Source organism: Ambystoma mexicanum (genome assembly GCF_040938575.1).
Source record: "Ambystoma mexicanum isolate Mex_15411 chromosome 12 unlocalized genomic scaffold, UKY_AmexF1_1 Mex_chr12_unloc.1, whole genome shotgun sequence".
Lineage (NCBI taxonomy): Eukaryota > Metazoa > Chordata > Amphibia > Caudata > Ambystomatidae > Ambystoma > Ambystoma mexicanum.
In genome coordinates this window covers 15,922,563-15,950,270 of record NW_027182322.1, presented here as the reverse complement: position 1 = coordinate 15,950,270, position 27,708 = coordinate 15,922,563, and the positions used below count along the sequence as shown (strand labels likewise).

The 27,708-nt window shown below is 46.4% G+C and overlaps 11 non-coding genes across 11 annotated transcripts; all 11 read left to right on the top strand.

Annotated features, from left to right (window-relative positions):
* Positions 1 to 2,084: 2,084 nt before the first annotated feature.
* On the top strand, positions 2,085 to 2,156 carry TRNAA-CGC (transfer RNA alanine (anticodon CGC)). The gene has a single exon. It is a non-coding gene; the product is annotated as a tRNA-Ala (tRNA).
* A 2,406-nt stretch (positions 2,157 to 4,562) lies between these two features.
* On the top strand, positions 4,563 to 4,634 carry TRNAA-CGC (transfer RNA alanine (anticodon CGC)). The gene has a single exon. It is a non-coding gene; the product is annotated as a tRNA-Ala (tRNA).
* A 2,406-nt stretch (positions 4,635 to 7,040) lies between these two features.
* On the top strand, positions 7,041 to 7,112 carry TRNAA-CGC (transfer RNA alanine (anticodon CGC)). The gene has a single exon. It is a non-coding gene; the product is annotated as a tRNA-Ala (tRNA).
* A 2,404-nt stretch (positions 7,113 to 9,516) lies between these two features.
* On the top strand, positions 9,517 to 9,588 carry TRNAA-CGC (transfer RNA alanine (anticodon CGC)). Its single transcript has one exon. It is a non-coding gene; the product is annotated as a tRNA-Ala (tRNA).
* A 2,398-nt stretch (positions 9,589 to 11,986) lies between these two features.
* On the top strand, positions 11,987 to 12,058 carry TRNAA-CGC (transfer RNA alanine (anticodon CGC)). The gene has a single exon. It is a non-coding gene; the product is annotated as a tRNA-Ala (tRNA).
* Positions 12,059 to 14,457: 2,399 nt separating this feature from the next.
* Positions 14,458 to 14,529, top strand: TRNAA-CGC (transfer RNA alanine (anticodon CGC)). The gene has a single exon. It is a non-coding gene; the product is annotated as a tRNA-Ala (tRNA).
* Positions 14,530 to 16,937: 2,408 nt separating this feature from the next.
* TRNAA-CGC (transfer RNA alanine (anticodon CGC)) lies at positions 16,938 to 17,009 on the top strand. The gene has a single exon. It is a non-coding gene; the product is annotated as a tRNA-Ala (tRNA).
* A 2,406-nt stretch (positions 17,010 to 19,415) lies between these two features.
* On the top strand, positions 19,416 to 19,487 carry TRNAA-CGC (transfer RNA alanine (anticodon CGC)). Its single transcript has one exon. It is a non-coding gene; the product is annotated as a tRNA-Ala (tRNA).
* Positions 19,488 to 21,883: 2,396 nt separating this feature from the next.
* TRNAA-CGC (transfer RNA alanine (anticodon CGC)) lies at positions 21,884 to 21,955 on the top strand. Its single transcript has one exon. It is a non-coding gene; the product is annotated as a tRNA-Ala (tRNA).
* A 2,416-nt stretch (positions 21,956 to 24,371) lies between these two features.
* TRNAA-CGC (transfer RNA alanine (anticodon CGC)) lies at positions 24,372 to 24,443 on the top strand. The gene has a single exon. It is a non-coding gene; the product is annotated as a tRNA-Ala (tRNA).
* A 2,404-nt stretch (positions 24,444 to 26,847) lies between these two features.
* TRNAA-CGC (transfer RNA alanine (anticodon CGC)) lies at positions 26,848 to 26,919 on the top strand. The gene has a single exon. It is a non-coding gene; the product is annotated as a tRNA-Ala (tRNA).
* Positions 26,920 to 27,708: the final 789 nt, after the last annotated feature.

The following is a 27,708-nucleotide window of genomic DNA, read 5'->3' as shown; positions in this document are numbered from 1 at the left end:
CCTTTGTAGCATATGATGGCTAGCTTTAAAAATAATTTGTTTTCACTGGATGTGGCCACAGATGTACCTCTGTTGTCAACCTAAGTTGATCAGGTTCTGTAACTTGTTAGTTTTGAGCTGGAATATCCTACCAGCTCTGCTGCTGGGGCCTATCTCCGGCTTCTAAAAGCAAAAGCCTTGAACATATTGATATTTTTCATTAGTTGATCAGGGGGATTGCAGGGGGGGGCAGCTTTTCTGCATGTTTCTATGGACAACCAGAAACAGGTGGCTCTAAAATGAAGTCCGCCATTTGGAAACTCCAATTCGACAGTTACCATCAGTTCTGGGCGCTGTTAGTCCCAAGCAGCCAGCCAGCATCTGGTAGATTTCATAGGTCCTTGCTGGCAGCGGGGATGTAACTCAGTGGTAGAGCACCTGCTTTGGAAGTATGAGGCCACAGGTTCGATCCCCGGCGTCTCCATATGACATGTTTCTTCAAGTGTGGGCTTTTTCCTGTACATGGGAATTAGGATGATGTGGTCTTTTGCCATACTAAATCCTGTTGCTGAACGTCTTCTCTTTGGAGCCGATGATTGTGGACATGCACGGTGCACCATGCTTCAGTGTGATGTCTGCTTTTTTCATTGGAAGCCTGTTAGCCTGATCTCTTACCGGGATGACACAAAGCAGACTCGTTCAGACAGAGGGGCATTGGCTGAGAATAGTGTCTCCACCGGTCCCCCTGCTAGGCAGTGGTATCATTCTGAGGTGCTGTGCACGCTCACCAACTATCACCCCCTCTGACCTTTCCCACCGCAGAACACCCTGAATGCATTCAGCGGGTTATGCTTCATTCTAGGGCTGCAATGGATCGCCTAGTGGCAAAACCAATGGAAGCACCATTGACCTTCCGCAGAATTCCACTGCTTGTCTGCCTAGAGAAGCGACATCTGCCGAGTGTGCTAGGGACACTCATGATGGCAGAGCTATAGAGTGGTGGGTCCACTTTGCTTTCCACTAGCCAGCAAATACAGAAGGACATCCGAAAGAGGTGTCAGTCTATCTAGCAACATTTGTGGGCTTTCGGCTGGAGGAATTCCTGCGCGAAATGGTGCTATCTCATTTTTGGTGTTTGAAGACATACATATATATATATATATATATATATATATATATATATATATATATATTTATTTATTTTTTCTCCATAACTACACTTCTCAAATCTGGGGCATCTATCCGAGATGGCCGTGTCACATTATGTGATGTCTCAGGCACCAACGTGATGAGATCGACCTGGCGCTTTAACTTTGTCATTGTAAGTAGTAAGATGTAATTTGGCAGTTGTCATGTTTTTTCATATGCACTACTGCAAACCCCTTTCCTTACTTAGCCCACTCCCTCCTGAAGCTTTTAGGTGTGATGAGGAAGTGTCCTCTCAGCGGGGATGTAGCTCAGTTGTAGAGCGCATGCTTTGCATGTATGAGGACCCGGGGCATTTCCACTTGTTTCTCTTTTTGACTGTCAAATGATCTCTATCCACTAGATGGCCCTTTGAGCACAGTAATCCTCTGGTGGAAATCTTCCCCTGGAAGTCATCTCTTATGGAGAAGCAAAATGCACACTGCTTCAGTGTGACCATGTGGTTTTCCATTCTTGCTCCAGTTTTCCCTGCTCTTTTGCTAGTGCTTCACTCGGCAGAATGTTTTGACCAGAAGAGTTCTCCCTGAAAATTATGTCTGCAGGACAGACACACTGCATACCGAGGGGATGTAGCTCAGTGGTAGAGCACTTGTTTTGCATGTATGAGGCCCCGGGTCCAATCCCTGGCATCTCCAATTGTTTCCCTTTTTTTGACTGTCATATGGTCTCTGTCCACTAGATGGCTCTTTGAGCACGGTAATCCTCTGGTGGAATACTTCCCCTGGAAGTCATCTCTTATGGAGAAGCATAATGCACACTGCTTCAGTGTGACCATGTGCTTTTCCAGTCTTGCTCCCGTTTTCCCTGGTCTTTTGCTAGTGCTTCAGTTGGCAGCATACTTTGACCGGAAGAATTCTCCCAGGAAAAGATGTCTGCAGGACAGACTCACCGCACACCAAGGGGATGTAGCTCAGTGGTAGAGCGCATGCTTCGCATGTATGAGGTCCCGGGTTCAATCCCCGGCATCTCCATTTGCATAAACTTCAGTGTGATTTTGTCCCGGTTATTTTGTATTTCACACTGCAACTCGGGCCATGATTATAGGATCATCGACATTCATATCTATTTGTCTGAGAAAACGCTGGTGCCCGTATCGCAAACCTGCCTGTAATATATCAGTGAGGTTTGCGTCCCTGCCAGTGTCAACATCCTGTATGCCTTCACAATCACTACAAATAGAAATGCACAGAGAGTACCATCACACCACAGTTTTAACCGTGCAGAATCGTGAAAGGATTGGCATTGCCTTGCGTTTCTTTTCAGTCGATTGTTTTGGTTCCGAATGTATAGCTCCACCATTGTACCTTTGTAGCATATGATGGCTAGCTTTAAAAATAATTTGTTTTCACTGGATGTGGCCACAGATGTACCTCTGTTGTCAACCTAAGTTGATCAGGTTCTGTAACTTGTTAGTTTTGAGCTGGAATATCCTACCAGCTCTGCTGCTGGGGCCTATCTCCGGCTTCTAAAAGCAAAAGCCTTGAACATATTGATATTTTTCATTAGTTGATCAGGGGGATTGCAGGGGGGGGGGCAGCTTTTCTGCATGTTTCTATGGACAACCAGAAACAGGTGGCTCTAAAATGAAGTCCGCCATTTGGAAACTCAAATTCGACAGTTACCATCAGTTCTGGGCGCTGTTAGTCCCAAGCAGCCAGCCAGCATCTGGTAGATTTCATAGGTCCTTGCTGGCAGCGGGGATGTAACTCAGTGGTAGAGCACCTGCTTTGGAAGTATGAGGCCACAGGTTCGATCCCCGGCATCTCCATATGATATGTTTCTTCAAGTGTGGGCTTTTTCCTGTACATGGGAATTAGGATGATGTGGTCTTTTGCCATACTAAATCCTGTTGCTGAACGTCTTCTCTTTGGAGCCGATGATTGTGGACATGCACGGTGCACCATGCTTCAGTGTGATGTCTGCTTTTTTCATTGGAAGCCTGTTAGCCTGATCTCTTACCGGGATGACACAAAGCAGACTCGTTCATACAGAGGGGCATTGGCTGAGAATAGTGTCTCCACCGGTCCCCCTGCTAGGCAGTGGTATCATTCTGAGGTGCTGTGCACGCTCACCAACTATCACCCCCTCTGACCTTTCCCACCGCAGAACACCCTGAATGCATTCAGCGGGTTATGCTTCATTCTAGGGCTGCAATGGATCGCCTAGTGGCAAAACCAATGGAAGCACCATTGACCTTCCGCAGAATTCCACTGCTTGTCTGCCTAGAGAAGCGACATCTGCCGAGTGTGCTAGGGACACTCATGACGGCAGAGCTATAGAGTGGTGGGTCCACTTTGCTTTCCACTAGCCAGCAAATACAGAAGGACATCCGAAAGAGGTGTCAGTCTATCTAGCAACATTTGTGGGCTTTCGGCTGGAGGAATTCCTGCGCGAAATGGTGCTATCTCATTTTTGGTGTTTGAAGACATACATATATATATATATATATATATATATATATATATTTATTTATTTTTTCTCCATAACTACACTTCTCAAATCTGGGGCATCTATCCGAGATGGCCGTGTCACATTATGTGATGTCTCAGGCACCAACGTGATGAGATCGACCTGGCGCTTTAACTTTGTCATTGTAAGTAGTAAGATGTAATTTGGCAGTTGTCATGTTTTTTCATATGCACTACTGCAAACCCCTTTCCTTACTTAGCCCACTCCCTCCTGAAGCTTTTAGGTGTGATGAGGAAGTGTCCTCTCAGCGGGGATGTAGCTCAGTTGTAGAGCGCATGCTTTGCATGTATGAGGACCCGGGGCATTTCCACTTGTTTCTCTTTTTGACTGTCAAATGATCTCTATCCACTAGATGGCCCTTTGAGCACAGTAATCCTCTGGTGGAAATCTTCCCCTGGAAGTCATCTCTTATGGAGAAGCAAAATGCACACTGCTTCAGTGTGACCATGTGGTTTTCCATTCTTGCTCCAGTTTTCCCTGCTCTTTTGCTAGTGCTTCACTCGGCAGAATGTTTTGACCAGAAGAGTTCTCCCTGAAAATTATGTCTGCAGGACAGACACACTGCATACCGAGGGGATGTAGCTCAGTGGTAGAGCACTTGTTTTGCATGTATGAGGCCCCGGGTCCAATCCCTGGCATCTCCAATTGTTTCCCTTTTTTTGACTGTCATATGGTCTCTGTCCACTAGATGGCTCTTTGAGCACGGTAATCCTCTGGTGGAATACTTCCCCTGGAAGTCATCTCTTATGGAGAAGCATAATGCACACTGCTTCAGTGTGACCATGTGCTTTTCCAGTCTTGCTCCCGTTTTCCCTGGTCTTTTGCTAGTGCTTCAGTTGGCAGCATACTTTCACCGGAAGAATTCTCCCAGGAAAAGATGTCTGCAGGACAGACTCACCGCACACCAAGGGGATGTAGCTCAGTGGTAGAGCGCATGCTTCGCATGTATGAGGTCCCGGGTTCAATCCCCGGCACCTCCATTTGCATAAACTTCAGTGTGATTTTGTCCCGGTTATTTTGTATTTCACACTGCAACTCGGGCCATGATTATAGGATCATCGACATTCATATCTATTTGTCTGAGAAAACGCTGGTGCCCGTATCGCAAACCTGCCTGTAATATATCAGTGAGGTTTGCGTCCCTGCCAGTGTCAACATCCTGTATGCCTTCACAATCACTACAAATAGAAATGCACAGAGAGTACCATCACACCACAGTTTTAACTGTGCAGAATCGTGAAAGGATTGGCATTGCCTTGCGTTTCTTTTCAGTCGATTGTTTTGGTTCCGAATGTATAGCTCCACCATTGTACCTTTGTAGCATATGATGGCTAGCTTTAAAAATAATTTGTTTTCACTGGATGTGGCCACAGATGTACCTCTGTTGTCAACCTAAGTTGATCAGGTTCTGTAACTTGTTAGTTTTGAGCTGGAATATCCTACCAGCTCTGCTGCTGGGGCCTATCTCCGGCTTCTAAAAGCAAAAGCCTTGAACATATTGATATTTTTCATTAGTTGATCAGGGGGATTGCAGGGGGGGGCAGCTTTTCTGCATGTTTCTATGGACAACCAGAAACAGGTGGCTCTAAAATGAAGTCCGCCATTTGGAAACTCCAATTCGACAGTTACCATCAGTTCTGGGCGCTGTTAGTCCCAAGCAGCCAGCCAGCATCTGGTAGATTTCATAGGTCCTTGCTGGCAGCGGGGATGTAACTCAGTGGTAGAGCACCTGCTTTGGAAGTATGAGGCCACAGGTTCGATCCCCGGCGTCTCCATATGACATGTTTCTTCAAGTGTGGGCTTTTTCCTGTACATGGGAATTAGGATGATGTGGTCTTTTGCCATACTAAATCCTGTTGCTGAACGTCTTCTCTTTGGAGCCGATGATTGTGGACATGCACGGTGCACCATGCTTCAGTGTGATGTCTGCTTTTTTCATTGGAAGCCTGTTAGCCTGATCTCTTACCGGGATGACACAAAGCAGACTCGTTCAGACAGAGGGGCATTGGCTGAGAATAGTGTCTCCACCGGTCCCCCTGCTAGGCAGTGGTATCATTCTGAGGTGCTGTGCACGCTCACCAACTATCACCCCCTCTGACCTTTCCCACCGCAGAACACCCTGAATGCATTCAGCGGGTTATGCTTCATTCTAGGGCTGCAATGGATCGCCTAGTGGCAAAACCAATGGAAGCACCATTGACCTTCCGCAGAATTCCACTGCTTGTCTGCCTAGAGAAGCGACATCTGCCGAGTGTGCTAGGGACACTCATGACGGCAGAGCTATAGAGTGGTGGGTCCACTTTGCTTTCCACTAGCCAGCAAATACAGAAGGACATCCGAAAGAGGTGTCAGTCTATCTAGCAACATTTGTGGGCTTTCGGCTGGAGGAATTCCTGCGCGAAATGGTGCTATCTCATTTTTGGTGTTTGAAGACATACATATATATATATATATATATATATATATATATATATTTATTTATTTTTTCTCCATAACTACACTTCTCAAATCTGGGGCATCTATCCGAGATGGCCGTGTCACATTATGTGATGTCTCAGGCACCAACGTGATGAGATCGACCTGGCGCTTTAACTTTGTCATTGTAAGTAGTAAGATGTAATTTGGCAGTTGTCATGTTTTTTCATATGCACTACTGCAAACCCCTTTCCTTACTTAGCCCACTCCCTCCTGAAGCTTTTAGGTGTGATGAGGAAGTGTCCTCTCAGCGGGGATGTAGCTCAGTTGTAGAGCGCATGCTTTGCATGTATGAGGACCCGGGGCATTTCCACTTGTTTCTCTTTTTGACTGTCAAATGATCTCTATCCACTAGATGGCCCTTTGAGCACAGTAATCCTCTGGTGGAAATCTTCCCCTGGAAGTCATCTCTTATGGAGAAGCAAAATGCACACTGCTTCAGTGTGACCATGTGGTTTTCCATTCTTGCTCCAGTTTTCCCTGCTCTTTTGCTAGTGCTTCACTCGGCAGAATGTTTTGACCAGAAGAGTTCTCCCTGAAAATTATGTCTGCAGGACAGACACACTGCATACCGAGGGGATGTAGCTCAGTGGTAGAGCACTTGTTTTGCATGTATGAGGCCCCGGGTCCAATCCCTGGCATCTCCAATTGTTTCCCTTTTTTTGACTGTCATATGGTCTCTGTCCACTAGATGGCTCTTTGAGCACGGTAATCCTCTGGTGGAATACTTCCCCTGGAAGTCATCTCTTATGGAGAAGCATAATGCACACTGCTTCAGTGTGACCATGTGCTTTTCCAGTCTTGCTCCCGTTTTCCCTGGTCTTTTGCTAGTGCTTCAGTTGGCAGCATACTTTGACCGGAAGAATTCTCCCAGGAAAAGATGTCTGCAGGACAGACTCACCGCACACCAAGGGGATGTAGCTCAGTGGTAGAGCGCATGCTTCGCATGTATGAGGTCCCGGGTTCAATCCCCGGCATCTCCATTTGCATAAACTTCAGTGTGATTTTGTCCCGGTTATTTTGTATTTCACACTGCAACTCGGGCCATGATTATAGGATCATCGACATTCATATCTATTTGTCTGAGAAAACGCTGGTGCCCGTATCGCAAACCTGCCTGTAATATATCAGTGAGGTTTGCGTCCCTGCCAGTGTCAACATCCTGTATGCCTTCACAATCACTACAAATAGAAATGCACAGAGAGTACCATCACACCACAGTTTTAACCGTGCAGAATCGTGAAAGGATTGGCATTGCCTTGCGTTTCTTTTCAGTCGATTGTTTTGGTTCCGAATGTATAGCTCCACCATTGTACCTTTGTAGCATATGATGGCTAGCTTTAAAAATAATTTGTTTTCACTGGATGTGGCCACAGATGTACCTCTGTTGTCAACCTAAGTTGATCAGGTTCTGTAACTTGTTAGTTTTGAGCTGGAATATCCTACCAGCTCTGCTGCTGGGGCCTATCTCCGGCTTCTAAAAGCAAAAGCCTTGAACATATTGATATTTTTCATTAGTTGATCAGGGGGATTGCAGGGGGGGGGGCAGCTTTTCTGCATGTTTCTATGGACAACCAGAAACAGGTGGCTCTAAAATGAAGTCCGCCATTTGGAAACTCAAATTCGACAGTTACCATCAGTTCTGGGCGCTGTTAGTCCCAAGCAGCCAGCCAGCATCTGGTAGATTTCATAGGTCCTTGCTGGCAGCGGGGATGTAACTCAGTGGTAGAGCACCTGCTTTGGAAGTATGAGGCCACAGGTTCGATCCCCGGCATCTCCATATGATATGTTTCTTCAAGTGTGGGCTTTTTCCTGTACATGGGAATTAGGATGATGTGGTCTTTTGCCATACTAAATCCTGTTGCTGAACGTCTTCTCTTTGGAGCCGATGATTGTGGACATGCACGGTGCACCATGCTTCAGTGTGATGTCTGCTTTTTTCATTGGAAGCCTGTTAGCCTGATCTCTTACCGGGATGACACAAAGCAGACTCGTTCATACAGAGGGGCATTGGCTGAGAATAGTGTCTCCACCGGTCCCCCTGCTAGGCAGTGGTATCATTCTGAGGTGCTGTGCACGCTCACCAACTATCACCCCCTCTGACCTTTCCCACCGCAGAACACCCTGAATGCATTCAGCGGGTTATGCTTCATTCTAGGGCTGCAATGGATCGCCTAGTGGCAAAACCAATGGAAGCACCATTGACCTTCCGCAGAATTCCACTGCTTGTCTGCCTAGAGAAGCGACATCTGCCGAGTGTGCTAGGGACACTCATGACGGCAGAGCTATAGAGTGGTGGGTCCACTTTGCTTTCCACTAGCCAGCAAATACAGAAGGACATCCGAAAGAGGTGTCAGTCTATCTAGCAACATTTGTGGGCTTTCGGCTGGAGGAATTCCTGCGCGAAATGGTGCTATCTCATTTTTGGTGTTTGAAGACATACATATATATATATATATATATATATATATATATTTATTTATTTTTTCTCCATAACTACACTTCTCAAATCTGGGGCATCTATCCGAGATGGCCGTGTCACATTATGTGATGTCTCAGGCACCAACGTGATGAGATCGACCTGGCGCTTTAACTTTGTCATTGTAAGTAGTAAGATGTAATTTGGCAGTTGTCATGTTTTTTCATATGCACTACTGCAAACCCCTTTCCTTACTTAGCCCACTCCCTCCTGAAGCTTTTAGGTGTGATGAGGAAGTGTCCTCTCAGCGGGGATGTAGCTCAGTTGTAGAGCGCATGCTTTGCATGTATGAGGACCCGGGGCATTTCCACTTGTTTCTCTTTTTGACTGTCAAATGATCTCTATCCACTAGATGGCCCTTTGAGCACAGTAATCCTCTGGTGGAAATCTTCCCCTGGAAGTCATCTCTTATGGAGAAGCAAAATGCACACTGCTTCAGTGTGACCATGTGGTTTTCCATTCTTGCTCCAGTTTTCCCTGCTCTTTTGCTAGTGCTTCACTCGGCAGAATGTTTTGACCAGAAGAGTTCTCCCTGAAAATTATGTCTGCAGGACAGACACACTGCATACCGAGGGGATGTAGCTCAGTGGTAGAGCACTTGTTTTGCATGTATGAGGCCCCGGGTCCAATCCCTGGCATCTCCAATTGTTTCCCTTTTTTTGACTGTCATATGGTCTCTGTCCACTAGATGGCTCTTTGAGCACGGTAATCCTCTGGTGGAATACTTCCCCTGGAAGTCATCTCTTATGGAGAAGCATAATGCACACTGCTTCAGTGTGACCATGTGCTTTTCCAGTCTTGCTCCCGTTTTCCCTGGTCTTTTGCTAGTGCTTCAGTTGGCAGCATACTTTCACCGGAAGAATTCTCCCAGGAAAAGATGTCTGCAGGACAGACTCACCGCACACCAAGGGGATGTAGCTCAGTGGTAGAGCGCATGCTTCGCATGTATGAGGTCCCGGGTTCAATCCCCGGCACCTCCATTTGCATAAACTTCAGTGTGATTTTGTCCCGGTTATTTTGTATTTCACACTGCAACTCGGGCCATGATTATAGGATCATCGACATTCATATCTATTTGTCTGAGAAAACGCTGGTGCCCGTATCGCAAACCTGCCTGTAATATATCAGTGAGGTTTGCGTCCCTGCCAGTGTCAACATCCTGTATGCCTTCACAATCACTACAAATAGAAATGCACAGAGAGTACCATCACACCACAGTTTTAACTGTGCAGAATCGTGAAAGGATTGGCATTGCCTTGCGTTTCTTTTCAGTCGATTGTTTTGGTTCCGAATGTATAGCTCCACCATTGTACCTTTGTAGCATATGATGGCTAGCTTTAAAAATAATTTGTTTTCACTGGATGTGGCCACAGATGTACCTCTGTTGTCAACCTAAGTTGATCAGGTTCTGTAACTTGTTAGTTTTGAGCTGGAATATCCTACCAGCTCTGCTGCTGGGGCCTATCTCCGGCTTCTAAAAGCAAAAGCCTTGAACATATTGATATTTTTCATTAGTTGATCAGGGGGATTGCAGGGGGGGGCAGCTTTTCTGCATGTTTCTATGGACAACCAGAAACAGGTGGCTCTAAAATGAAGTCCGCCATTTGGAAACTCCAATTCGACAGTTACCATCAGTTCTGGGCGCTGTTAGTCCCAAGCAGCCAGCCAGCATCTGGTAGATTTCATAGGTCCTTGCTGGCAGCGGGGATGTAACTCAGTGGTAGAGCACCTGCTTTGGAAGTATGAGGCCACAGGTTCGATCCCCGGCGTCTCCATATGACATGTTTCTTCAAGTGTGGGCTTTTTCCTGTACATGGGAATTAGGATGATGTGGTCTTTTGCCATACTAAATCCTGTTGCTGAACGTCTTCTCTTTGGAGCCGATGATTGTGGACATGCACGGTGCACCATGCTTCAGTGTGATGTCTGCTTTTTTCATTGGAAGCCTGTTAGCCTGATCTCTTACCGGGATGACACAAAGCAGACTCGTTCAGACAGAGGGGCATTGGCTGAGAATAGTGTCTCCACCGGTCCCCCTGCTAGGCAGTGGTATCATTCTGAGGTGCTGTGCACGCTCACCAACTATCACCCCCTCTGACCTTTCCCACCGCAGAACACCCTGAATGCATTCAGCGGGTTATGCTTCATTCTAGGGCTGCAATGGATCGCCTAGTGGCAAAACCAATGGAAGCACCATTGACCTTCCGCAGAATTCCACTGCTTGTCTGCCTAGAGAAGCGACATCTGCCGAGTGTGCTAGGGACACTCATGACGGCAGAGCTATAGAGTGGTGGGTCCACTTTGCTTTCCACTAGCCAGCAAATACAGAAGGACATCCGAAAGAGGTGTCAGTCTATCTAGCAACATTTGTGGGCTTTCGGCTGGAGGAATTCCTGCGCGAAATGGTGCTATCTCATTTTTGGTGTTTGAAGACATACATATATATATATATATATATATATATATTTATTTATTTTTTCTCCATAACTACACTTCTCAAATCTGGGGCATCTATCCGAGATGGCCGTGTCACATTATGTGATGTCTCAGGCACCAACGTGATGAGATCGACCTGGCGCTTTAACTTTGTCATTGTAAGTAGTAAGATGTAATTTGGCAGTTGTCATGTTTTTTCATATGCACTACTGCAAACCCCTTTCCTTACTTAGCCCACTCCCTCCTGAAGCTTTTAGGTGTGATGAGGAAGTGTCCTCTCAGCGGGGATGTAGCTCAGTTGTAGAGCGCATGCTTTGCATGTATGAGGACCCGGGGCATTTCCACTTGTTTCTCTTTTTGACTGTCAAATGATCTCTATCCACTAGATGGCCCTTTGAGCACAGTAATCCTCTGGTGGAAATCTTCCCCTGGAAGTCATCTCTTATGGAGAAGCAAAATGCACACTGCTTCAGTGTGACCATGTGGTTTTCCATTCTTGCTCCAGTTTTCCCTGCTCTTTTGCTAGTGCTTCACTCGGCAGAATGTTTTGACCAGAAGAGTTCTCCCTGAAAATTATGTCTGCAGGACAGACACACTGCATACCGAGGGGATGTAGCTCAGTGGTAGAGCACTTGTTTTGCATGTATGAGGCCCCGGGTCCAATCCCTGGCATCTCCAATTGTTTCCCTTTTTTTGACTGTCATATGGTCTCTGTCCACTAGATGGCTCTTTGAGCACGGTAATCCTCTGGTGGAATACTTCCCCTGGAAGTCATCTCTTATGGAGAAGCATAATGCACACTGCTTCAGTGTGACCATGTGCTTTTCCAGTCTTGCTCCCGTTTTCCCTGGTCTTTTGCTAGTGCTTCAGTTGGCAGCATACTTTGACCGGAAGAATTCTCCCAGGAAAAGATGTCTGCAGGACAGACTCACCGCACACCAAGGGGATGTAGCTCAGTGGTAGAGCGCATGCTTCGCATGTATGAGGTCCCGGGTTCAATCCCCGGCATCTCCATTTGCATAAACTTCAGTGTGATTTTGTCCCGGTTATTTTGTATTTCACACTGCAACTCGGGCCATGATTATAGGATCATCGACATTCATATCTATTTGTCTGAGAAAACGCTGGTGCCCGTATCGCAAACCTGCCTGTAATATATCAGTGAGGTTTGCGTCCCTGCCAGTGTCAACATCCTGTATGCCTTCACAATCACTACAAATAGAAATGCACAGAGAGTACCATCACACCACAGTTTTAACCGTGCAGAATCGTGAAAGGATTGGCATTGCCTTGCGTTTCTTTTCAGTCGATTGTTTTGGTTCCGAATGTATAGCTCCACCATTGTACCTTTGTAGCATATGATGGCTAGCTTTAAAAATAATTTGTTTTCACTGGATGTGGCCACAGATGTACCTCTGTTGTCAACCTAAGTTGATCAGGTTCTGTAACTTGTTAGTTTTGAGCTGGAATATCCTACCAGCTCTGCTGCTGGGGCCTATCTCCGGCTTCTAAAAGCAAAAGCCTTGAACATATTGATATTTTTCATTAGTTGATCAGGGGGATTGCAGGGGGGGGGCAGCTTTTCTGCATGTTTCTATGGACAACCAGAAACAGGTGGCTCTAAAATGAAGTCCGCCATTTGGAAACTCAAATTCGACAGTTACCATCAGTTCTGGGCGCTGTTAGTCCCAAGCAGCCAGCCAGCATCTGGTAGATTTCATAGGTCCTTGCTGGCAGCGGGGATGTAACTCAGTGGTAGAGCACCTGCTTTGGAAGTATGAGGCCACAGGTTCGATCCCCGGCATCTCCATATGATATGTTTCTTCAAGTGTGGGCTTTTTCCTGTACATGGGAATTAGGATGATGTGGTCTTTTGCCATACTAAATCCTGTTGCTGAACGTCTTCTCTTTGGAGCCGATGATTGTGGACATGCACGGTGCACCATGCTTCAGTGTGATGTCTGCTTTTTTCATTGGAAGCCTGTTAGCCTGATCTCTTACCGGGATGACACAAAGCAGACTCGTTCATACAGAGGGGCATTGGCTGAGAATAGTGTCTCCACCGGTCCCCCTGCTAGGCAGTGGTATCATTCTGAGGTGCTGTGCACGCTCACCAACTATCACCCCCTCTGACCTTTCCCACCGCAGAACACCCTGAATGCATTCAGCGGGTTATGCTTCATTCTAGGGCTGCAATGGATCGCCTAGTGGCAAAACCAATGGAAGCACCATTGACCTTCCGCAGAATTCCACTGCTTGTCTGCCTAGAGAAGCGACATCTGCCGAGTGTGCTAGGGACACTCATGACGGCAGAGCTATAGAGTGGTGGGTCCACTTTGCTTTCCACTAGCCAGCAAATACAGAAGGACATCCGAAAGAGGTGTCAGTCTATCTAGCAACATTTGTGGGCTTTCGGCTGGAGGAATTCCTGCGCGAAATGGTGCTATCTCATTTTTGGTGTTTGAAGACATACATATATATATATATATATATATATATATTTATTTATTTTTTCTCCATAACTACACTTCTCAAATCTGGGGCATCTATCCGAGATGGCCGTGTCACATTATGTGATGTCTCAGGCACCAACGTGATGAGATCGACCTGGCGCTTTAACTTTGTCATTGTAAGTAGTAAGATGTAATTTGGCAGTTGTCATGTTTTTTCATATGCACTACTGCAAACCCCTTTCCTTACTTAGCCCACTCCCTCCTGAAGCTTTTAGGTGTGATGAGGAAGTGTCCTCTCAGCGGGGATGTAGCTCAGTTGTAGAGCGCATGCTTTGCATGTATGAGGACCCGGGGCATTTCCACTTGTTTCTCTTTTTGACTGTCAAATGATCTCTATCCACTAGATGGCCCTTTGAGCACAGTAATCCTCTGGTGGAAATCTTCCCCTGGAAGTCATCTCTTATGGAGAAGCAAAATGCACACTGCTTCAGTGTGACCATGTGGTTTTCCATTCTTGCTCCAGTTTTCCCTGCTCTTTTGCTAGTGCTTCACTCGGCAGAATGTTTTGACCAGAAGAGTTCTCCCTGAAAATTATGTCTGCAGGACAGACACACTGCATACCGAGGGGATGTAGCTCAGTGGTAGAGCACTTGTTTTGCATGTATGAGGCCCCGGGTCCAATCCCTGGCATCTCCAATTGTTTCCCTTTTTTTGACTGTCATATGGTCTCTGTCCACTAGATGGCTCTTTGAGCACGGTAATCCTCTGGTGGAATACTTCCCCTGGAAGTCATCTCTTATGGAGAAGCATAATGCACACTGCTTCAGTGTGACCATGTGCTTTTCCAGTCTTGCTCCCGTTTTCCCTGGTCTTTTGCTAGTGCTTCAGTTGGCAGCATACTTTGACCGGAAGAATTCTCCCAGGAAAAGATGTCTGCAGGACAGACTCACCGCACACCAAGGGGATGTAGCTCAGTGGTAGAGCGCATGCTTCGCATGTATGAGGTCCCGGGTTCAATCCCCGGCACCTCCATTTGCATAAACTTCAGTGTGATTTTGTCCCGGTTATTTTGTATTTCACACTGCAACTCGGGCCATGATTATAGGATCATCGACATTCATATCTATTTGTCTGAGAAAACGCTGGTGCCCGTATCGCAAACCTGCCTGTAATATATCAGTGAGGTTTGCGTCCCTGCCAGTGTCAACATCCTGTATGCCTTCACAATCACTACAAATAGAAATGCACAGAGAGTACCATCACACCACAGTTTTAACCGTGCAGAATCGTGAAAGGATTGGCATTGCCTTGCGTTTCTTTTCAGTCGATTGTTTTGGTTCCGAATGTATAGCTCCACCATTGTACCTTTGTAGCATATGATGGCTAGCTTTAAAAATAATTTGTTTTCACTGGATGTGGCCACAGATGTACCTCTGTTGTCAACCTAAGTTGATCAGGTTCTGTAACTTGTTAGTTTTGAGCTGGAATATCCTACCAGCTCTGCTGCTGGGGCCTATCTCCGGCTTCTAAAAGCAAAAGCCTTGAACATATTGATATTTTTCATTAGTTGATCAGGGGGATTGCAGGGGGGGGCAGCTTTTCTGCATGTTTCTATGGACAACCAGAAACAGGTGGCTCTAAAATGAAGTCCGCCATTTGGAAACTCCAATTCGACAGTTACCATCAGTTCTGGGCGCTGTTAGTCCCAAGCAGCCAGCCAGCATCTGGTAGATTTCATAGGTCCTTGCTGGCAGCGGGGATGTAACTCAGTGGTAGAGCACCTGCTTTGGAAGTATGAGGCCACAGGTTCGATCCCCGGCGTCTCCATATGACATGTTTCTTCAAGTGTGGGCTTTTTCCTGTACATGGGAATTAGGATGATGTGGTCTTTTGCCATACTAAATCCTGTTGCTGAACGTCTTCTCTTTGGAGCCGATGATTGTGGACATGCACGGTGCACCATGCTTCAGTGTGATGTCTGCTTTTTTCATTGGAAGCCTGTTAGCCTGATCTCTTACCGGGATGACACAAAGCAGACTCGTTCAGACAGAGGGGCATTGGCTGAGAATAGTGTCTCCACCGGTCCCCCTGCTAGGCAGTGGTATCATTCTGAGGTGCTGTGCACGCTCACCAACTATCACCCCCTCTGACCTTTCCCACCGCAGAACACCCTGAATGCATTCAGCGGGTTATGCTTCATTCTAGGGCTGCAATGGATCGCCTAGTGGCAAAACCAATGGAAGCACCATTGACCTTCCGCAGAATTCCACTGCTTGTCTGCCTAGAGAAGCGACATCTGCCGAGTGTGCTAGGGACACTCATGACGGCAGAGCTATAGAGTGGTGGGTCCACTTTGCTTTCCACTAGCCAGCAAATACAGAAGGACATCCGAAAGAGGTGTCAGTCTATCTAGCAACATTTGTGGGCTTTCGGCTGGAGGAATTCCTGCGCGAAATGGTGCTATCTCATTTTTGGTGTTTGAAGACATACATATATATATATATATATATATATATATATATATATATTTATTTATTTTTTCTCCATAACTACACTTCTCAAATCTGGGGCATCTATCCGAGATGGCCGTGTCACATTATGTGATGTCTCAGGCACCAACGTGATGAGATCGACCTGGCGCTTTAACTTTGTCATTGTAAGTAGTAAGATGTAATTTGGCAGTTGTCATGTTTTTTCATATGCACTACTGCAAACCCCTTTCCTTACTTAGCCCACTCCCTCCTGAAGCTTTTAGGTGTGATGAGGAAGTGTCCTCTCAGCGGGGATGTAGCTCAGTTGTAGAGCGCATGCTTTGCATGTATGAGGACCCGGGGCATTTCCACTTGTTTCTCTTTTTGACTGTCAAATGATCTCTATCCACTAGATGGCCCTTTGAGCACAGTAATCCTCTGGTGGAAATCTTCCCCTGGAAGTCATCTCTTATGGAGAAGCAAAATGCACACTGCTTCAGTGTGACCATGTGGTTTTCCATTCTTGCTCCAGTTTTCCCTGCTCTTTTGCTAGTGCTTCACTCGGCAGAATGTTTTGACCAGAAGAGTTCTCCCTGAAAATTATGTCTGCAGGACAGACACACTGCATACCGAGGGGATGTAGCTCAGTGGTAGAGCACTTGTTTTGCATGTATGAGGCCCCGGGTCCAATCCCTGGCATCTCCAATTGTTTCCCTTTTTTTGACTGTCATATGGTCTCTGTCCACTAGATGGCTCTTTGAGCACGGTAATCCTCTGGTGGAATACTTCCCCTGGAAGTCATCTCTTATGGAGAAGCATAATGCACACTGCTTCAGTGTGACCATGTGCTTTTCCAGTCTTGCTCCCGTTTTCCCTGGTCTTTTGCTAGTGCTTCAGTTGGCAGCATACTTTGACCGGAAGAATTCTCCCAGGAAAAGATGTCTGCAGGACAGACTCACCGCACACCAAGGGGATGTAGCTCAGTGGTAGAGCGCATGCTTCGCATGTATGAGGTCCCGGGTTCAATCCCCGGCACCTCCATTTGCATAAACTTCAGTGTGATTTTGTCCCGGTTATTTTGTATTTCACACTGCAACTCGGGCCATGATTATAGGATCATCGACATTCATATCTATTTGTCTGAGAAAACGCTGGTGCCCGTATCGCAAACCTGCCTGTAATATATCAGTGAGGTTTGCGTCCCTGCCAGTGTCAACATCCTGTATGCCTTCACAATCACTACAAATAGAAATGCACAGAGAGTACCATCACACCACAGTTTTAACCGTGCAGAATCGTGAAAGGATTGGCATTGCCTTGCGTTTCTTTTCAGTCGATTGTTTTGGTTCCGAATGTATAGCTCCACCATTGTACCTTTGTAGCATATGATGGCTAGCTTTAAAAATAATTTGTTTTCACTGGATGTGGCCACAGATGTACCTCTGTTGTCAACCTAAGTTGATCAGGTTCTGTAACTTGTTAGTTTTGAGCTGGAATATCCTACCAGCTCTGCTGCTGGGGCCTATCTCCGGCTTCTAAAAGCAAAAGCCTTGAACATATTGATATTTTTCATTAGTTGATCAGGGGGATTGCAGGGGGGGGCAGCTTTTCTGCATGTTTCTATGGACAACCAGAAACAGGTGGCTCTAAAATGAAGTCCGCCATTTGGAAACTCCAATTCGACAGTTACCATCAGTTCTGGGCGCTGTTAGTCCCAAGCAGCCAGCCAGCATCTGGTAGATTTCATAGGTCCTTGCTGGCAGCGGGGATGTAACTCAGTGGTAGAGCACCTGCTTTGGAAGTATGAGGCCACAGGTTCGATCCCCGGCGTCTCCATATGACATGTTTCTTCAAGTGTGGGCTTTTTCCTGTACATGGGAATTAGGATGATGTGGTCTTTTGCCATACTAAATCCTGTTGCTGAACGTCTTCTCTTTGGAGCCGATGATTGTGGACATGCACGGTGCACCATGCTTCAGTGTGATGTCTGCTTTTTTCATTGGAAGCCTGTTAGCCTGATCTCTTACCGGGATGACACAAAGCAGACTCGTTCAGACAGAGGGGCATTGGCTGAGAATAGTGTCTCCACCGGTCCCCCTGCTAGGCAGTGGTATCATTCTGAGGTGCTGTGCACGCTCACCAACTATCACCCCCTCTGACCTTTCCCACCGCAGAACACCCTGAATGCATTCAGCGGGTTATGCTTCATTCTAGGGCTGCAATGGATCGCCTAGTGGCAAAACCAATGGAAGCACCATTGACCTTCCGCAGAATTCCACTGCTTGTCTGCCTAGAGAAGCGACATCTGCCGAGTGTGCTAGGGACACTCATGACGGCAGAGCTATAGAGTGGTGGGTCCACTTTGCTTTCCACTAGCCAGCAAATACAGAAGGACATCCGAAAGAGGTGTCAGTCTATCTAGCAACATTTGTGGGCTTTCGGCTGGAGGAATTCCTGCGCGAAATGGTGCTATCTCATTTTTGGTGTTTGAAGACATACATATATATATATATATATATATATATATATATATATTTATTTATTTTTTCTCCATAACTACACTTCTCAAATCTGGGGCATCTATCCGAGATGGCCGTGTCACATTATGTGATGTCTCAGGCACCAACGTGATGAGATCGACCTGGCGCTTTAACTTTGTCATTGTAAGTAGTAAGATGTAATTTGGCAGTTGTCATGTTTTTTCATATGCACTACTGCAAACCCCTTTCCTTACTTAGCCCACTCCCTCCTGAAGCTTTTAGGTGTGATGAGGAAGTGTCCTCTCAGCGGGGATGTAGCTCAGTTGTAGAGCGCATGCTTTGCATGTATGAGGACCCGGGGCATTTCCACTTGTTTCTCTTTTTGACCGTCAAATGATCTCTATCCACTAGATGGCCCTTTGAGCACAGTAATCCTCTGGTGGAAATCTTCCCCTGGAAGTCATCTCTTATGGAGAAGCAAAATGCACACTGCTTCAGTGTGACCATGTGGTTTTCCATTCTTGCTCCAGTTTTCCCTGCTCTTTTGCTAGTGCTTCACTCGGCAGAATGTTTTGACCAGAAGAGTTCTCCCTGAAAATTATGTCTGCAGGACAGACACACTGCATACCGAGGGGATGTAGCTCAGTGGTAGAGCACTTGTTTTGCATGTATGAGGCCCCGGGTCCAATCCCTGGCATCTCCAATTGTTTCCCTTTTTTTGACTGTCATATGGTCTCTGTCCACTAGATGGCTCTTTGAGCACGGTAATCCTCTGGTGGAATACTTCCCCTGGAAGTCATCTCTTATGGAGAAGCATAATGCACACTGCTTCAGTGTGACCATGTGCTTTTCCAGTCTTGCTCCCGTTTTCCCTGGTCTTTTGCTAGTGCTTCAGTTGGCAGCATACTTTGACCGGAAGAATTCTCCCAGGAAAAGATGTCTGCAGGACAGACTCACCGCACACCAAGGGGATGTAGCTCAGTGGTAGAGCGCATGCTTCGCATGTATGAGGTCCCGGGTTCAATCCCCGGCATCTCCATTTGCATAAACTTCAGTGTGATTTTGTCCCGGTTATTTTGTATTTCACACTGCAACTCGGGCCATGATTATAGGATCATCGACATTCATATCTATTTGTCTGAGAAAACGCTGGTGCCCGTATCGCAAACCTGCCTGTAATATATCAGTGAGGTTTGCGTCCCTGCCAGTGTCAACATCCTGTATGCCTTCACAATCACTACAAATAGAAATGCACAGAGAGTACCATCACACCACAGTTTTAACTGTGCAGAATCGTGAAAGGATTGGCATTGCCTTGCGTTTCTTTTCAGTCGATTGTTTTGGTTCCGAATGTATAGCTCCACCATTGTACCTTTGTAGCATATGATGGCTAGCTTTAAAAATAATTTGTTTTCACTGGATGTGGCCACAGATGTACCTCTGTTGTCAACCTAAGTTGATCAGGTTCTGTAACTTGTTAGTTTTGAGCTGGAATATCCTACCAGCTCTGCTGCTGGGGCCTATCTCCGGCTTCTAAAAGCAAAAGCCTTGAACATATTGATATTTTTCATTAGTTGATCAGGGGGATTGCAGGGGGGGGCAGCTTTTCTGCATGTTTCTATGGACAACCAGAAACAGGTGGCTCTAAAATGAAGTCCGCCATTTGGAAACTCCAATTCGACAGTTACCATCAGTTCTGGGCGCTGTTAGTCCCAAGCAGCCAGCCAGCATCTGGTAGATTTCATAGGTCCTTGCTGGCAGCGGGGATGTAACTCAGTGGTAGAGCACCTGCTTTGGAAGTATGAGGCCACAGGTTCGATCCCCGGCATCTCCATATGATATGTTTCTTCAAGTGTGGGCTTTTTCCTGTACATGGGAATTAGGATGATGTGGTCTTTTGCCATACTAAATCCTGTTGCTGAACGTCTTCTCTTTGGAGCCGATGATTGTGGACATGCACGGTGCACCATGCTTCAGTGTGATGTCTGCTTTTTTCATTGGAAGCCTGTTAGCCTGATCTCTTACCGGGATGACACAAAGCAGACTCGTTCATACAGAGGGGCATTGGCTGAGAATAGTGTCTCCACCGATCCCCCTGCTAGGCAGTGGTATCATTCTGAGGTGCTGTGCACGCTCACCAACTATCACCCCCTCTGACCTTTCCCACCGCAGAACACCCTGAATGCATTCAGCGGGTTATGCTTCATTCTAGGGCTGCAATGGATCGCCTAGTGGCAAAACCAATGGAAGCACCATTGACCTTCCGCAGAATTCCACTGCTTGTCTGCCTAGAGAAGCGACATCTGCCGAGTGTGCTAGGGACACTCATGACGGCAGAGCTATAGAGTGGTGGGTCCACTTTGCTTTCCACTAGCCAGCAAATACAGAAGGACATCCGAAAGAGGTGTCAGTCTATCTAGCAACATTTGTGGGCTTTCGGCTGGAGGAATTCCTGCGCGAAATGGTGCTATCTCATTTTTGGTGTTTGAAGACATACATATATATATATATATATATATATATTTATTTATTTTTTCTCCATAACTACACTTCTCAAATCTGGGGCATCTATCCGAGATGGCCGTGTCACATTATGTGATGTCTCAGGCACCAACGTGATGAGATCGACCTGGCGCTTTAACTTTGTCATTGTAAGTAGTAAGATGTAATTTGGCAGTTGTCATGTTTTTTCATATGCACTACTGCAAACCCCTTTCCTTACTTAGCCCACTCCCTCCTGAAGCTTTTAGGTGTGATGAGGAAGTGTCCTCTCAGCGGGGATGTAGCTCAGTTGTAGAGCGCATGCTTTGCATGTATGAGGACCCGGGGCATTTCCACTTGTTTCTCTTTTTGACTGTCAAATGATCTCTATCCACTAGATGGCCCTTTGAGCACAGTAATCCTCTGGTGGAAATCTTCCCCTGGAAGTCATCTCTTATGGAGAAGCAAAATGCACACTGCTTCAGTGTGACCATGTGGTTTTCCATTCTTGCTCCAGTTTTCCCTGCTCTTTTGCTAGTGCTTCACTCGGCAGAATGTTTTGACCAGAAGAGTTCTCCCTGAAAATTATGTCTGCAGGACAGACACACTGCATACCGAGGGGATGTAGCTCAGTGGTAGAGCACTTGTTTTGCATGTATGAGGCCCCGGGTCCAATCCCTGGCATCTCCAATTGTTTCCCTTTTTTTGACTGTCATATGGTCTCTGTCCACTAGATGGCTCTTTGAGCACGGTAATCCTCTGGTGGAATACTTCCCCTGGAAGTCATCTCTTATGGAGAAGCATAATGCACACTGCTTCAGTGTGACCATGTGCTTTTCCAGTCTTGCTCCCGTTTTCCCTGGTCTTTTGCTAGTGCTTCAGTTGGCAGCATACTTTGACCGGAAGAATTCTCCCAGGAAAAGATGTCTGCAGGACAGACTCACCGCACACCAAGGGGATGTAGCTCAGTGGTAGAGCGCATGCTTCGCATGTATGAGGTCCCGGGTTCAATCCCCGGCACCTCCATTTGCATAAACTTCAGTGTGATTTTGTCCCGGTTATTTTGTATTTCACACTGCAACTCGGGCCATGATTATAGGATCATCGACATTCATATCTATTTGTCTGAGAAAACGCTGGTGCCCGTATCGCAAACCTGCCTGTAATATATCAGTGAGGTTTGCGTCCCTGCCAGTGTCAACATCCTGTATGCCTTCACAATCACTACAAATAGAAATGCACAGAGAGTACCATCACACCACAGTTTTAACTGTGCAGAATCGTGAAAGGATTGGCATTGCCTTGCGTTTCTTTTCAGTCGATTGTTTTGGTTCCGAATGTATAGCTCCACCATTGTACCTTTGTAGCATATGATGGCTAGCTTTAAAAATAATTTGTTTTCACTGGATGTGGCCACAGATGTACCTCTGTTGTCAACCTAAGTTGATCAGGTTCTGTAACTTGTTAGTTTTGAGCTGGAATATCCTACCAGCTCTGCTGCTGGGGCCTATCTCCGGCTTCTAAAAGCAAAAGCCTTGAACATATTGATATTTTTCATTAGTTGATCAGGGGGATTGCAGGGGGGGGCAGCTTTTCTGCATGTTTCTATGGACAACCAGAAACAGGTGGCTCTAAAATGAAGTCCGCCATTTGGAAACTCCAATTCGACAGTTACCATCAGTTCTGGGCGCTGTTAGTCCCAAGCAGCCAGCCAGCATCTGGTAGATTTCATAGGTCCTTGCTGGCAGCGGGGATGTAACTCAGTGGTAGAGCACCTGCTTTGGAAGTATGAGGCCACAGGTTCGATCCCCGGCGTCTCCATATGACATGTTTCTTCAAGTGTGGGCTTTTTCCTGTACATGGGAATTAGGATGATGTGGTCTTTTGCCATACTAAATCCTGTTGCTGAACGTCTTCTCTTTGGAGCCGATGATTGTGGACATGCACGGTGCACCATGCTTCAGTGTGATGTCTGCTTTTTTCATTGGAAGCCTGTTAGCCTGATCTCTTACCGGGATGACACAAAGCAGACTCGTTCAGACAGAGGGGCATTGGCTGAGAATAGTGTCTCCACCGGTCCCCCTGCTAGGCAGTGGTATCATTCTGAGGTGCTGTGCACGCTCACCAACTATCACCCCCTCTGACCTTTCCCACCGCAGAACACCCTGAATGCATTCAGCGGGTTATGCTTCATTCTAGGGCTGCAATGGATCGCCTAGTGGCAAAACCAATGGAAGCACCATTGACCTTCCGCAGAATTCCACTGCTTGTCTGCCTAGAGAAGCGACATCTGCCGAGTGTGCTAGGGACACTCATGATGGCAGAGCTATAGAGTGGTGGGTCCACTTTGCTTTCCACTAGCCAGCAAATACAGAAGGACATCCGAAAGAGGTGTCAGTCTATCTAGCAACATTTGTGGGCTTTCGGCTGGAGGAATTCCTGCGCGAAATGGTGCTATCTCATTTTTGGTGTTTGAAGACATACATATATATATATATATATATATATATATATATATATATATATATATTTATTTATTTTTTCTCCATAACTACACTTCTCAAATCTGGGGCATCTATCCGAGATGGCCGTGTCACATTATGTGATGTCTCAGGCACCAACGTGATGAGATCGACCTGGCGCTTTAACTTTGTCATTGTAAGTAGTAAGATGTAATTTGGCAGTTGTCATGTTTTTTCATATGCACTACTGCAAACCCCTTTCCTTACTTAGCCCACTCCCTCCTGAAGCTTTTAGGTGTGATGAGGAAGTGTCCTCTCAGCGGGGATGTAGCTCAGTTGTAGAGCGCATGCTTTGCATGTATGAGGACCCGGGGCATTTCCACTTGTTTCTCTTTTTGACTGTCAAATGATCTCTATCCACTAGATGGCCCTTTGAGCACAGTAATCCTCTGGTGGAAATCTTCCCCTGGAAGTCATCTCTTATGGAGAAGCAAAATGCACACTGCTTCAGTGTGACCATGTGGTTTTCCATTCTTGCTCCAGTTTTCCCTGCTCTTTTGCTAGTGCTTCACTCGGCAGAATGTTTTGACCAGAAGAGTTCTCCCTGAAAATTATGTCTGCAGGACAGACACACTGCATACCGAGGGGATGTAGCTCAGTGGTAGAGCACTTGTTTTGCATGTATGAGGCCCCGGGTCCAATCCCTGGCATCTCCAATTGTTTCCCTTTTTTTGACTGTCATATGGTCTCTGTCCACTAGATGGCTCTTTGAGCACGGTAATCCTCTGGTGGAATACTTCCCCTGGAAGTCATCTCTTATGGAGAAGCATAATGCACACTGCTTCAGTGTGACCATGTGCTTTTCCAGTCTTGCTCCCGTTTTCCCTGGTCTTTTGCTAGTGCTTCAGTTGGCAGCATACTTTGACCGGAAGAATTCTCCCAGGAAAAGATGTCTGCAGGACAGACTCACCGCACACCAAGGGGATGTAGCTCAGTGGTAGAGCGCATGCTTCGCATGTATGAGGTCCCGGGTTCAATCCCCGGCATCTCCATTTGCATAAACTTCAGTGTGATTTTGTCCCGGTTATTTTGTATTTCACACTGCAACTCGGGCCATGATTATAGGATCATCGACATTCATATCTATTTGTCTGAGAAAACGCTGGTGCCCGTATCGCAAACCTGCCTGTAATATATCAGTGAGGTTTGCGTCCCTGCCAGTGTCAACATCCTGTATGCCTTCACAATCACTACAAATAGAAATGCACAGAGAGTACCATCACACCACAGTTTTAACCGTGCAGAATCGTGAAAGGATTGGCATTGCCTTGCGTTTCTTTTCAGTCGATTGTTTTGGTTCCGAATGTATAGCTCCACCATTGTACCTTTGTAGCATATGATGGCTAGCTTTAAAAATAATTTGTTTTCACTGGATGTGGCCACAGATGTACCTCTGTTGTCAACCTAAGTTGATCAGGTTCTGTAACTTGTTAGTTTTGAGCTGGAATATCCTACCAGCTCTGCTGCTGGGGCCTATCTCCGGCTTCTAAAAGCAAAAGCCTTGAACATATTGATATTTTTCATTAGTTGATCAGGGGGATTGCAGGGGGGGGGGCAGCTTTTCTGCATGTTTCTATGGACAACCAGAAACAGGTGGCTCTAAAATGAAGTCCGCCATTTGGAAACTCAAATTCGACAGTTACCATCAGTTCTGGGCGCTGTTAGTCCCAAGCAGCCAGCCAGCATCTGGTAGATTTCATAGGTCCTTGCTGGCAGCGGGGATGTAACTCAGTGGTAGAGCACCTGCTTTGGAAGTATGAGGCCACAGGTTCGATCCCCGGCATCTCCATATGATATGTTTCTTCAAGTGTGGGCTTTTTCCTGTACATGGGAATTAGGATGATGTGGTCTTTTGCCATACTAAATCCTGTTGCTGAACGTCTTCTCTTTGGAGCCGATGATTGTGGACATGCACGGTGCACCATGCTTCAGTGTGATGTCTGCTTTTTTCATTGGAAGCCTGTTAGCCTGATCTCTTACCGGGATGACACAAAGCAGACTCGTTCATACAGAGGGGCATTGGCTGAGAATAGTGTCTCCACCGGTCCCCCTGCTAGGCAGTGGTATCATTCTGAGGTGCTGTGCACGCTCACCAACTATCACCCCCTCTGACCTTTCCCACCGCAGAACACCCTGAATGCATTCAGCGGGTTATGCTTCATTCTAGGGCTGCAATGGATCGCCTAGTGGCAAAACCAATGGAAGCACCATTGACCTTCCGCAGAATTCCACTGCTTGTCTGCCTAGAGAAGCGACATCTGCCGAGTGTGCTAGGGACACTCATGACGGCAGAGCTATAGAGTGGTGGGTCCACTTTGCTTTCCACTAGCCAGCAAATACAGAAGGACATCCGAAAGAGGTGTCAGTCTATCTAGCAACATTTGTGGGCTTTCGGCTGGAGGAATTCCTGCGCGAAATGGTGCTATCTCATTTTTGGTGTTTGAAGACATACATATATATATATATATATATATATATATATATTTATTTATTTTTTCTCCATAACTACACTTCTCAAATCTGGGGCATCTATCCGAGATGGCCGTGTCACATTATGTGATGTCTCAGGCACCAACGTGATGAGATCGACCTGGCGCTTTAACTTTGTCATTGTAAGTAGTAAGATGTAATTTGGCAGTTGTCATGTTTTTTCATATGCACTACTGCAAACCCCTTTCCTTACTTAGCCCACTCCCTCCTGAAGCTTTTAGGTGTGATGAGGAAGTGTCCTCTCAGCGGGGATGTAGCTCAGTTGTAGAGCGCATGCTTTGCATGTATGAGGACCCGGGGCATTTCCACTTGTTTCTCTTTTTGACTGTCAAATGATCTCTATCCACTAGATGGCCCTTTGAGCACAGTAATCCTCTGGTGGAAATCTTCACCTGGAAGTCATCTCTTATGGAGAAGCAAAATGCACACTGCTTCAGTGTGACCATGTGGTTTTCCATTCTTGCTCCAGTTTTCCCTGCTCTTTTGCTAGTGCTTCACTCGGCAGAATGTTTTGACCAGAAGAGTTCTCCCTGAAAATTATGTCTGCAGGACAGACACACTGCATACCGAGGGGATGTAGCTCAGTGGTAGAGCACTTGTTTTGCATGTATGAGGCCCCGGGTCCAATCCCTGGCATCTCCAATTGTTTCCCTTTTTTTGACTGTCATATGGTCTCTGTCCACTAGATGGCTCTTTGAGCACGGTAATCCTCTGGTGGAATACTTCCCCTGGAAGTCATCTCTTATGGAGAAGCATAATGCACACTGCTTCAGTGTGACCATGTGCTTTTCCAGTCTTGCTCCCGTTTTCCCTGGTCTTTTGCTAGTGCTTCAGTTGGCAGCATACTTTCACCGGAAGAATTCTCCCAGGAAAAGATGTCTGCAGGACAGACTCACCGCACACCAAGGGGATGTAGCTCAGTGGTAGAGCGCATGCTTCGCATGTATGAGGTCCCGGGTTCAATCCCCGGCACCTCCATTTGCATAAACTTCAGTGTGATTTTGTCCCGGTTATTTTGTATTTCACACTGCAACTCGGGCCATGATTATAGGATCATCGACATTCATATCTATTTGTCTGAGAAAACGCTGGTGCCCGTATCGCAAACCTGCCTGTAATATATCAGTGAGGTTTGCGTCCCTGCCAGTGTCAACATCCTGTATGCCTTCACAATCACTACAAATAGAAATGCACAGAGAGTACCATCACACCACAGTTTTAACTGTGCAGAATCGTGAAAGGATTGGCATTGCCTTGCGTTTCTTTTCAGTCGATTGTTTTGGTTCCGAATGTATAGCTCCACCATTGTACCTTTGTAGCATATGATGGCTAGCTTTAAAAATAATTTGTTTTCACTGGATGTGGCCACAGATGTACCTCTGTTGTCAACCTAAGTTGATCAGGTTCTGTAACTTGTTAGTTTTGAGCTGGAATATCCTACCAGCTCTGCTGCTGGGGCCTATCTCCGGCTTCTAAAAGCAAAAGCCTTGAACATATTGATATTTTTCATTAGTTGATCAGGGGGATTGCAGGGGGGGGCAGCTTTTCTGCATGTTTCTATGGACAACCAGAAACAGGTGGCTCTAAAATGAAGTCCGCCATTTGGAAACTCCAATTCGACAGTTACCATCAGTTCTGGGCGCTGTTAGTCCCAAGCAGCCAGCCAGCATCTGGTAGATTTCATAGGTCCTTGCTGGCAGCGGGGATGTAACTCAGTGGTAGAGCACCTGCTTTGGAAGTATGAGGCCACAGGTTCGATCCCCGGCG